This window comes from Rosa chinensis, chromosome 6 (assembly GCF_002994745.2).
Source record: "Rosa chinensis cultivar Old Blush chromosome 6, RchiOBHm-V2, whole genome shotgun sequence".
Classification (NCBI taxonomy): domain Eukaryota; kingdom Viridiplantae; phylum Streptophyta; class Magnoliopsida; order Rosales; family Rosaceae; genus Rosa; species Rosa chinensis.
In genome coordinates, this window is record NC_037093.1 from 14,122,165 (window position 1) to 14,135,054 (window position 12,890).

A 12,890-nucleotide genomic window follows, 5' to 3' on the forward strand; every position below is an offset into this window, starting at 1 on the left:
GTGATCTTATATCCAAGGAAACAAAAGAACATACAGAAAAACGCTATTATTTATATAAGGTTTTCATCACCAGTAGGGTCAAAACTCTCTTGCACCAGACATAATAATACAAAACTTTCAAAGGTGATTAAAGAAGTATCTAGACTTATAAAAATTGATCAACTTCATACCTCCGTCCCCATCTCCGTTAAAACTAATAGTATATACAACATTTCGATCACTCAATTTTTAGTTAGAAATGATAATATTATCCTCTAATTCTTTCTCTTTCTCTTTTTCTGTTCTTATTCTTCTGCAATCTATGAGCTTTTAGTAATTGGAATTCGAAAATTTTGCAGAATTGGAATCCGAAATTGAATATAGAGATGCACAGATGCAAAATCAAACCCAAAAATTGAAGTGATTTGTAGTCAGAAGGGCCATCAACCATCTATAACCCAATCTTTTTCTTCTATAGAATTAAAATCTTCTATTCAATTTCAATTCCACCATCGATCTTAGAAACAAATAAAGTTGGGATAGAAGAAGAAGAGAATCAACAAAGTAAATTAAAAAAAGTTTTTGTTAAAAATACTATTATAACTCCACAAAGCACCGCACCTGTTATAAAAAATAAGCTGAGGTATCAAGTTGACTTGTTTTTAAAAATTTTGATATAATTTTGATCACTTTCGAAAATTTGGTATCATTTTGTCAAGTAAAAAAAAGTTTAGACACCGTTAGTAATAAAAATTCTTATTTATATAATGTATTAATTTCTTTTCTACATTCTGCAACGGTAAAAGGAAAAAAATTATATATACATGGGTATTTTTGAAGGAATACGTCCATTAGGTGGCGCCTATGCAGATTGGTCATTTCCTACCTATATACCAAATCGACAATTGCACTTCAGAGTTAAGACAGAACCCATCATTTATCATTCGGATTGTAGGCTGCAACTTTGCATGAAGCCGGAATCGCCATTAATCGCCGGCCAGCCCATCACACTATGAGAGCTGAGTATTTTTCCCTCTCTCCTCCCTCTCCAGTAGGCGGATATTGGGTCTGCCCTCAGCTCCCGCCGCTTCCGCTTCTAAGCAACCATCTTCAACGTTGAAGGAGTTCTTGAACTTTTGAAGTCGCAACTTTGAATTCGTAATACCTACTCGATTTAGGCCTTAATTTCATAACCCAAGGTAGAAATCGAGTTCTTCTGAGGTAAATTAGTATGATTCAATTGGCGTTAATGTTCTATTAACTATTCAAACTTTTTAGCTTAGCTATTCTGCACTACTTGCAACCTAATCTGAATCCAAGTTTGTTTGAAAGGAAAGAAAAATTTGGGCCCTCCACTCCCAACTCAAAACATATAAACAAGGAATCCTATCAATTTTCTGTACAAGGTCCACAAACGTGTTTGGACTTGGGATTAGTAATTTCAATTTTTATCTGCTCAATAGAATTCACTGATTAGGAAAAATGATTGATTTTCTGTGATGGGTGAGTCTCCCTTAATTGTTACGGTGTTGATGAACACATTTTTTATTGCACAGTAAGCATTTTCTGTTAAGTTTCGAAAAGGGTTGCTCTTTGTTTTGTTTATGATGGTTGATGAGAATTGTTCTGTCTATTTCTTTCTGTACCTGTATGTGGATTCAATATTTCTCAATTAGTTGTTGAGTTAGGGAATCGCAAGATTGTTTACCAAGGATCTGTTCTATTTTGTATTGTATTGGTGTTTATAAGGCAGAGAATCTTTTGATTGTATGTTTTGGTCTTTGTTTGATTCGTTTATCATGACTATGCCTTTTCATATGGTTTTTCAGGTTTTAAACAAATATACCTTATAAGGAAACTGATCCTTGGAAAACCATTCACGGTATGTCTAACATATTCATACGTTTTTGACCAAGAAAGATCATTTCTGACATTCATTGTTCTGTAATTCTGATTATTAGAACTTCCTTGGAGTATATTAATGCTGGCTGGCAAGGAAAACACAAGACTTCTAGGTTATGAGTTATGACATTGAAGAGCCAACAAGGAAACCAATAAAGTGAAAAATGTTACCATGAAAAAGAATTGAGACTGTAATTGTACTGAATAAGAGTGCTAGAGTTTTTTTCTTTTTTCTTTTTGATTATTTATTTTACCTTAGTTAGTAGATTGTACCTTGAAAGATAGGAAATTAGCAAATTTGATCTTCTCTGTTTTGTAGTTTAGCATTTAGTTCAACTTTTCAACTACTGATATGCAAGTATACGTTTTCCTAATGAAGACCTCAAAAGAACAATCTTATTCTATCATATGTGTTATTCTACCATATGTATCAAAGGATGTCTATTTTAAGTTGCACACACATTGCGTGTGCCGGTTGCTCTGCTTACTTATAAAGTTAGATAATCAAAGTGATACCAGTTCTGCCACAGGTATGATATGTTATCTGTTGCTTTGTTTGATGCTAGGCCTTCAAATTTTTGAGAGTATTTGGATAAATAGTGGAAATTTTAATGACCTATAATGAACCCAAATCTGTTGCTTAAATTCCTAAAAGCATATAAAGCAAACTGAACATGTGAAGATATTTTCATATACATTCTTGCAACTTTTGTTTTTTTTAATTCCCGAACATTTGTGTTCTCTGTCTATCAATGAACTTATAACAACCTTGGCTTTTGTTCTTTTTCTATCTGAAACAGGGTTTTAGGTTCTTCGATAAGAATCAAGTTGGCCACATTAGGGTAAGAAGTAATTTTCTATGTGTTTATTTGTTTTGTGAAATCAATACAGAAATTTAAGTAGTTTTAGTTTTATTTCTAGGTTGGATGCGACTGATTGGGTTTTCAATTTCGGTGCATGCAACTTTGGGTGGTAGAAAATTGAAATGGAGAGGAACTAGCTTTGGTTGGATAGATAGTTTAAAATTAGGTGAGAGTTTGAGAGAGACTGAGATTGATTGGGTTAGGGATAGGGTCTGGATTCGAATTCTGTAATTGGATTCAATCTCTAAGAGCTTTTGCTGGACTTGCACAGAGTGAGAGACAGAGAGGGAGGGGACTTTTCGCTGCCAATCAGAAGAAGAAGAAGATTTGCTGAGGGAAAGTCTAGAGAGGAGGAAGGGATGTCTTGGTCGATTTCAGTCTGTTCCCAATTTGGGAATTTTCGTTTCACATTCAAAATTTCAATCTTCAAAGGTAAAAGCTAACTTCATTATTAAATTTTGTGGTCAATTTTGTTGGGTTCGGCCTTTTGGGATTATTCGATTAAGGGCTGTATATAAAATTTCATCGTCCTGAGTTTGGCTTTGATAGTTTATTCTAATCGATTGCCATTTAAAGTGGTCTGTGCTTTGGGTTCATTTGTTTCTTTTGCTTTGCCTCATTTGTTATAGATTTTGTGTTCATATAGTATGCATCGAACAGAGCCTGCATCATAAGACAGATTTTGTGGCTTTTTTTTTTTTTTTTTTTGAGGTTCTTCTTATCATTTATAAGCTCAAATGGTTGTTTATTGTGATTTTTTTTTTTTATTAATTGGTAATTTCTTTATTCAGGGCACGATCTGCTGCACAAATGGGTTTTCTTCTCCGAATATCTTGACTGCCAATTCTAATCCCCTTAACAGAGGTAAACTTTTAAACCTTTTTTCCTTTTGGGAATTTGATTAAAGTTTGTTCCTTTTCTTTGTGTGATTGAAACTTGGTTTCTCATTGAAGGTGGTGTTTTATTGATGTCTATGGTCTTGTGGTTTTGAATTGGTGGTTTTTGTTGTGGTTGGGTTTCAATTGATTTGGGTTTTCCATGTTTTAGGGGTATTGATCTTGGTTTCCATGTTTTTGTTGAGGTTTTGATTTTGGGTGATTACAGAGATTTGGGTGTTTTCTTTGTCTTTGAGTGGTAATTAATGACTGTTTTGTTTTTATTCCGTAGGTTTTATGCAAAGGAGTATCTGGATTGTTCTTTAGCCACTGTTCCTGGTTTTGTTAGTTGCTGTTAGTTGGGTGTCCTGTTGTGATTCAGGTATCTAACTTTTGTCTTTAGATTATTGAATGTTCAGGTATTTTTGTGATTACTTGGCACCGGGTATATTTGGTAGAGGGTATGCAATGTTATGGTTGATTGTGTAGAGATGGTTTATTTGGCCGTTGTTGTATTTGGATGATAGAATTTGTTTCGGTTATGGTGGATGATATAGTTGTAATAGATGGTTTGTTTGGTTTTGTTCAGCAGATATTGGGAACAGTGTGCGATCAAATTTTGGAAGTGCTTTGAATTCAGGTATGTAAAGAGTTATGCTCAGTGTTATTGAATCACTTTATTTACAGAATTCCAACTATTGATCTTTATGTTGATAAATGTTAGTTTTATCATCTTTCTAAAAAATATTGATCTGAAATTTGTTTTTTTTCTGTGATTTGCAGTCTCTATAAAAGGTCAAGCACTGAGATACGAAGGAGAAGACAACAAATCAGTTTGGGTTCGTTCTGGAAAAGGTACATGGCAATATTTTGATTTATAAGATTGATTAGTCTAACAAGTTAGATGGCTTTAACAATTCGAGTCGGTTAGAGGATTGCAAGCCTGAAAATGTAATGTTGGATAGGAGCCTTTCGTTTAAGGAAATGTTGGGGACAGAATATTGTAGAGGTAAAAATCAGTTGAAGCATAAACCAATGCTGGCTTTTGCTCTGTCTCAACCGGATTTTATGTTTTTACCTAGACCGGAGCTTGATGATGCAGCAGTCAAAGTTCAGAAGGTTTACAAGAGTTATCGAACTCGAAGAAACCCTGCAGGTTGTGCAGTGGTGGCTGAGGAGGTATGGCAATTATTTTGTTTCTTGCTTAGTATGCTTCAATTTAAGTTTGTTTTGATACAAATGGTTTGATTAATTTGGTTATTTTCAAATGGTTTAGGTGGAGATACACATTAGATTCTCCAGCTGGGACTAAAGAGCTATGGTAATTATCTAAGCACTTGATTATTATCTCTCACCATTGAAATTGTACTTGAATTTGGTTTTGTTTTATTGTTTTTATTTTTATTATTATTTTTTTATTTATTTTTTTTATGGAAATGGTTTGATTGATTTGGCTATTTTCAAATGCTTCAGATGGAAAACTTTAGATCCTGCAGCTCTCAAGCAGAGTTCTGTGTCATTCTTCGATGTTGAGAAGCCGGAAACCGCCGTTTTGTGGTGGGCAAGGGCTAGGACTAGGCTGCGAAGGTTTGTTCTTTTTCTTATACATACTTCTTTCTCATGTTTCCATAGCTTATTGGACATTCATTTCAGTAATAACACTTGCTTTGTTATTTCAGATTGGAAAAGGTTTGTCTAAGGATGAGAAAGCACAAAAGTTAGCTCTTCAACATTGGCTTGCAGCTGTAAGTTCACGCTTCATCTATGACCTTTAATAAGGCTAGATATTTCTTTTGAAAACTTATATTCCTTGCAATGTAAAATATGCATGATCTAATATTAAGTAGTTTACTTCTTGATGTCCTCTACAGATTCATCCACGCCATCTCTATGGACACAATTTACACATGTACTACGATTTGTGGTTTGAAAGTGAGAGCAGCCAGCCTTTCTTCTACTGGTAGGTGATTGGCCATAATGTTAATTTATTTTCACCATATAATGAACAAATATGTTGGTGAAACTTTTTCTGATGATTGATGTGATATTTGAGACTTGGTGACCAATTCGTATAATCCAGGCTGGATGTTGGAGATGGCAAAGAAACAAATCTTGAGATATGCTTGAGGACAGTTCTACAGAGCCAATGCATCAAGTACCTTGGACCGGTTAGTTCCAAACCTTCTCCTAACTCCATTTACAGTCATCATATTCGCTGCATAATCAAATTTATACATATATCTGATTGTGTTATCTTTGTGTTTGAATGTTTCAGAAAGAAAGGAAAGCCTATGAAGTAGTAGTCAAAGATGGCAAGCTAATACTGATTGATTTCTGAAATTCTGCAATCTATCAAAACAAAAACCTCTGTTCTTTTTTTTGTTAATTAAACATCATCAGATCAAATTCTGGATATTACTTTGGGCTCAGTTTCTCCAGAGTTTGGCAATTAGCACAACTTTTTTGTTTTCTGGAATCTTAGTTTTACTTACGTTGTTTGTTTCTTTGTTTTGTGTGTTTTGCTGGTTGTTTGTTAAAAAATTGTTGGGCTACTGTCATGTATGCTAGGGACACTTAACCACAGCTTTGTACTGTTATAAGTTCCTTAATTGAATCAAATGAGAGACAGATGGTGGGGCACTTTAAAGCACAAAAAAAATTGATTCGATTAAGGACAGCCTCTAGCCCTCTATAAGATCTTAAGGCACAACCTCGATAAAATGAGCAACTGACCTGATGGAGTTTCTATAAAGTTTGGAAGCATAGTGATATGAAAGTAATGAGGACTTTGGGCTAACATTGTAAACAAAAGAATGATGGACAGGAATTTGATGAATGAATAGAAAGGAAGAGCAGGAGAGCAAAATTCACGTCGTTTCATGAGCACAAGGTTTTAGGATTAGCTTGTACAAGCAATACCCCATGTGCACTCTCTCACAAACATTTATCTTTCCACTCTAACCGATTCACTGGGGAAATTGCAAGAACAAATATGCTTGTTATTCTTCATGGGTTTGTCACCAAAGGGGGGCAGTCTGATTAGCAGGTGAAAGTGGAAAAATGATGCATCGACAAAATTGCAGACCCATACACAATATAGGCAATGAAAAGGAAAAATAAGAAAACAAAAAACATATTTCAGAAGGTAACCAAAGAAAATGAGTTTGCAACCTAACTAGAGTTTACAAAACAAGAAATAATCTCCAAATACAAAGCATCTCCTAGCATCATATACACTTTTTTTTAACTTTTGCCTTTCACCGTTTTCCGAAGAAAAAAAAAAAAAAAAAACTCTGCCTTTCAAGAATTTATGAGTCACATCATGAACTATACATAGCCAGAAGAAAAAAAATACGAAGGTTCCTGATTTAGAAATATCAAGATAGTCTGCTCAATTCACATTTCTATAAAGGATGAGGTGCAACCCACCTTGAGCTAGAGAAACACGCTACATGTCTTACAAATCCTCACCCTTCATTCACACATACAACATGTTCTACCTTCGCCTCTCAAAATGTTCAAACCCCAAATAATAACAGTAACACCCCAAAAACCAAAACTTTCATCCATGTTTCTCCATAGCTCTACAGAATTAATACCAAGAGCAGATCAATCACAAGAGAAATTGGTTCTTAATCAATATCTCTGAGCATAAGTACAGAGTACACCTTTAAACTTCTCTCAATTCTAACTTGTCTGTACAATCTAATTCCAGCATGCATTTCTTTTCCTATAGGTTAACCAATGCAATAATGCTGAAAGATTCACGAAAGCTAATCAGAGGGATATAGAGTACACTGTTCACTTAGGCAAACAACGTGTATAATGGACATCTCTCAAAAGACAAATTAAACAAGTACAACTCTGAATATGAAACCATTAGAGAATGATAGAATGAGGTAGATTATATTATTCAAATTGCAAGAAGACATTAAGGATGTTGCGAGGTACGGTACAAAGCCTGAACAAGCAGCCTAAAACTTAATATTGATGAGGGAAGAAATTACGAACAGCCTTACAATCAGACGGCACAATTAAGCACCTGGCTAGTGAACTCAGCAAGAGGACAGAATCCATTTGACAGCACATGGGCGGAGAAGTGGATTGTTTGATCAGTGGTGGTAGTACTAGTACTAGCAGTGAGTATAAACTTGGACCAAGTAATTTCACACTGAGGAAGATCAGATGTAGGATGTCTACCATGACCATCCCACAGCAAAGCCAACCTGCGGTTGTCGTGATTTCCGATTTGGAACAAGTATGGGGAAAATGTTCGGGGACAACACAATTCTGGGTTTGGCTTGTAGACGGTGGGAAGGATGGTTCCATTATTCTCGAGGCCCTCAACTGGTTCAGGGAGCCATTGACCCCGTTCAAGATCAAATACATAAATTCCAGGAACCTCTTCCTCATCCAAGTAAGATGGCTCTTGCCTTTCTTCCTGTACTTTGCTCATACTGGGTTTAGGACTCCGATCGCCAAAAGTAAACAAGTAGCGGTCATTGTAAAGCACCACTCCAGCAGACCATTCACCCCAGAAGTTGTCGTCAAGGAAATCCTCATCCCACTGGCCTGATTCCAAATCGAAAGAAAGCATAACATTGGCATGATGCAGACCACCTCCCAGAGTATAGATGATAAGTTTTTTCAAAGTAACACCAAGAAGCCGTGTCTCGTATAGTGTACCGTCTTGCCTGCGTAGAGGCGGTGTCGGCAACCGCTCCCACCGCTCCCAGAGCCGACACCGCTCCCAGTAACCAATAGGGCTCATCACATACTGATTATATCCCACCGAATAAATAGAACCATCTGGGGCAACAGCTGCTCCCCCAAATTGATGCTCTTGGTAACCACCCTCTACCACCCAATCTGATTTGTTTGCCAAATTCAAGTGGCGAAATCCCATACCTACTGTTTCGTCTTGAACATTACCATACTTTCGTGTATCCACATCTCCACCAATCAAGAATAAGCGAGATTGTAAAACAAGGAGGTTGTTGGAGAAAAACCCCAAGGACAGGGAAGACTTAGGGTCATGTAAATCGAAATCTGAACCTGGAAGAGAGAGTTGTCTGATTCTATCACATTCAGATCGACACTCAATCATTATGCCCTCGCTGTCAGATGCTTCCCCTGCCGGCGGTTCACCCTCGATCACGTACCAGAAAATCTTTCCCCGGCCGAGTACCCTAACGTAAATCGGCTTGTCCTCTGGCATCTCAAACGGTATCTGAAACGGTGCTAACCTGCTGTTTTCTTCTGTTGTGGTAAATAGATTATTAATAGATTTTGTCAAGTCACATGAAAAGACAAATAAGGACAAAGTAAGAAAAATAAAAACATAAAAATAAAAATACTCTTCTTACCTTCCTTAAATATAACATTCAATTAAATTTTTTTTTTTCTTTCGAAATTTCCTTATATTGTCATATAATTTTATAATTTACCTAAAACAATTAAGTAAAATAATAATTTCTATACATGGCTCACATTTAATACAAAAGTAAATTCAAAATAATTTGATTTGAAATTTCCTTATTATGTTATAGTTATTGCTCGATCTTTCAACCCAAAACCCATGAAATCATTCTTTTAGCAAATTCAAAGGAATTTCAGGAACATATGAAGATCGAGAACCAACCCTCTGATTAATTTTGCTAGAGGAGAGATCTACTCATAAAAGAACAATATCATGTGATTTTGATTCATTCTTTTTCTCATGGTTGAATATAGAGATAAAAAATAGAGTAACAAATTATTGTATCTCATGTTCAAGGGTGTTTTGGTAAAAATAAGGAGGTCCACTTAGCCTTTCAAGTATTCTAAAAAGTAAATTAGAGGTGTACTAAGTATATGAGGTCCAAATAGCAAATTTGGAGGTCCAACTAGAACCACCCAAACAAGAAAGGTGCAACGAGCCAACAATTCTCAAGTTATGAGAGTAATTTTTTAAAGGTCGTTATAAAAATTTTGAACCGTTGGTAAATAAAAATGTGGATAAAAAATAATAGTTAGTTTGTTAGATTCATAGATAACTAATATATATTACAACGTTGCAAACATCTGCAAAATGCAACCACATCAGAGTTGGTTAAGTCACTCTAAGTGTATTGAGCCCACCAAGATTCGAATGCTTATGACTACGATTTGACTTTTTAAATGGAATTATAGTCCAATTAAAAGCCAATCGGTCAAAATTGGAGTCTTAATGCAGAAGTTTTCAAAAGACTCTCTAAATTATCGCGATATCATCGGAAGATTTGCCAAATCAGATATTTCTTGATATTTTTCAAAATTGCGAAAATATCTATCAAAACTCACTTGGTATGCTGAGGAAATTTCGACACCCAAAAAAAACAAAATTATCGCAGAAATTTCGACGAAAATTTTGATTTTTTAGTCCTTGGTCAGTTTTATGTACATTTATATTTTTTCCCTTCGTACTACACATGTTCAGCTAGTGCTGCATTACTAATACACCAATAGGTAATCAAAAACAAAGAGGACTAGGTGAAATATGCTTCTCTTAGTTCAAGCTTGTTCTCATTTCTTTGCTTTGTTACACTTTTAGGGTTTTGTGCTACTCTTATTTTGCATTGGGTGCGGCTTGTCTCACTTTTTAGGGAGGTTCTGGTTTGGTCCCCCTTCTATGTTTGTATGTTTGTTTGGTTGAATAAATGTCTAGTAACGGACGAGCGGTGGGCTCCTGGTTGTAGTGGGATGCAAAGGGATACTATTCTATACAAATATAAAGACAAAACAATACATTTTAAGTTTCTTGAGAGTACTGTAATTGGCATAACATATCCGACTTTTCAAGAGAACAATACCAATGTCTCATCAGCAATTTGTTAATTACACTACTGGAACTTATGAAGCTTGTGATCTTATATCCAAGGAAACAAAAGAACATACAGAAAAACGCTATTATTTATATAAGGTTTTTATCACCACTAGGGTCAAAACTCTCTTGCACCAGACATAATAATACAAAACTTTCAAAAGTGATCAAAGAAGTATCTAGACTTATAAAAATTGATCAACTTCATACCTCCGTCCATTTTCGGTCACATCTCCGTTAAAACTAAGAGTATATACAACATTTCGATCACTCAATTTTTAGTTAGAAATGATAATATTATCCTCTAATTCTTTCTCTTTCTCTTTTTCTGTTCTTATTCTTCTGCAATCTATGAGCTTTTAGTAATTGGAATTCGAAAATTTTGCAAAATTGGAATCGGAAATTGAATATAGAGATGCACAGATGTAAAATAAAACTCAAAAATTGAAGTGATTTGTAGTAAGAAGGGCCATCAACCATCTATAACCCAATCTTCTTCTTCTATAGAATTAAAATCTTCTATTCAATTTCAATTCCACCATCGATCTTAGAAACAAAGAAAGTTGGGATAGAAGAAGAAGAGAATCAACAAAGTAAAATAAAAAATAATTAAAAAAAGTTTTTGTTAAAAATACTATTATAACTCCACAAAGCAGTGAAAGCACCGCATTGCACCGCACGTGTTACAAAAAATAAGCTGAGGTATCAAGTTGACTTGTTTTTAAAAATTTTGGTATAATTTTGATCACTTTCGAAAGTTTGGTATCATTTTATCCGGTATAAAAAAGTTTAGACACCGTTGGTAATAAAAATTCTTATTTATATAATGTATTAATTTCTTTTCTACATTCTGCAACGATAAAAGGAAAAAAACTAGGGTAAATTCCTCCTATGGTACCTGAGGTATTGCTACTTGGACAGTTTGATACCTGACGTATTAAAGGGGACAGTTTGGTACTTGAAGTTAGACTCCGTGTGACACTTTGGTATTTCTGTTAATTTTTCTGTTAAATGTAAGGATAAAATTGACATTTAGAATATATGTATAAAAACATAATAAAAAAAACATGAGTTTGTGGGTTGATATTCTTCATAATTTTATAGGTATGAATTAATGTTTATGGGTTATGTTGAAGATGAAATATTCGAATTTTAAGTTTAAGAAATATAGTAATCATATAGTGAACACCCATGAGAGTACTCCATTGAAACTAGTCTCATACAACTAAATTTATTTAAACATAAAATTCAATTATGTCAACTTTAACATAACCCAAAGGGTTTTTTACTTTAACAGTGTCTGAACTCTTTGATGACTTTTGAAATGATACCTGAACTTTCAAAGTTATCAATGTGATACATGAACTCATTTTTTCGTATCAACGTCGTACCTGCGGTCGATTTCCGTCACAGAACCGTTAACTATGACCACGTGCCCAGCACGTGAGGCACAAAATAAGGGTAAAAATGACATTTCCCACTTCCTTTAGTTTTTTCACGGCGTTTTTTTACTTCAACAGTGTCTGAACTCTTCAAGGACTTTTGAAATGATACCTGAACTTTCAAAGTTATCAATGTGATACCTGGACTCATTTTTAGTTAAATCATATACAGATAGATATAGTTATACACAGACATGCAGTTGAGGAAAAATCAGTTTTGGGTTTTCTCCCATCATCACCATCCTTCGCCTTTTCGCCGCTGTTGAGAGAGAGAAAGAGAGAGACTCTCAGTCTCCTTCACTTTTACAGATTTTGATTCAATTACAAAGACACAGACTATTTTTGAAATTCATGAACTTATGCTGTGATGTTAGTTGCGGTGAGGAAGCCGAGTGCCACGACGGCGTGGCCCACCTCCGTCATATCTCCGGCAAGCTGCACAAGAAGGTCTGGATTGCCGCTGGCCATATTGTCTCTCTCTCTCTCTCTGATCCGTCTGTCTAAAATCTCAGGTAAATTTCAAGTCTCAGATCTGGAGGCCAAGAGTCGTGAAACCGTCTACACCGCTCCGGCCTACAATAAATTCAGAGAAGCAAAGCCGTCGAGCAAGTTGTGCTTGGAGAACTCCAACGAGATGGAGTCCCCGACGGTGTCCGTTCATCAAAGAATTGGACTCAAGTTTTGCTTTGGGTTTTGCATTTTGCTAGGAAATGTCATCATCCCATCTGATTGCATTTTGCAGATGAAAAAGGAAATATAAATGGAGAAGAAGAACTGAAGGTACGACGGGACACGTGAAGAACTAAAGGAAGTGGGAAAGGTCATCTTTACCCTTATTTTGTGCCTCATGTGCTGGGCAAGTAGTCATAGTTAACGGTTCTGTGATGGAAATCGACCGCATGTACGACGTTGAAACGAAAAAATGAGTTCAGGTATCACATTGATAACTTCGAAAGTTCAGGTATCATTTCAAAAGTCCTCGAAGAGT

The 12,890-nt window shown here is 35.4% G+C and overlaps 1 long non-coding RNA gene across 1 annotated transcript; it reads left to right on the top strand.

Annotated features, from left to right (window-relative positions):
• Nucleotides 1–844: 844 nt before the first annotated feature.
• Nucleotides 845–6,123, top strand: LOC121049911. The gene is made up of 15 exons (XR_005801617.1): nucleotides 845–1,200; nucleotides 1,809–1,861; nucleotides 2,682–2,723; nucleotides 3,016–3,176; nucleotides 3,536–3,608; nucleotides 3,912–4,001; nucleotides 4,212–4,259; nucleotides 4,403–4,474; nucleotides 4,702–4,798; nucleotides 4,896–4,940; nucleotides 5,093–5,206; nucleotides 5,299–5,364; nucleotides 5,491–5,579; nucleotides 5,700–5,787; nucleotides 5,895–6,123. It is a non-coding gene; the product is annotated as an uncharacterized LOC121049911 (long non-coding RNA).
• Nucleotides 6,124–12,890: the final 6,767 nt, after the last annotated feature.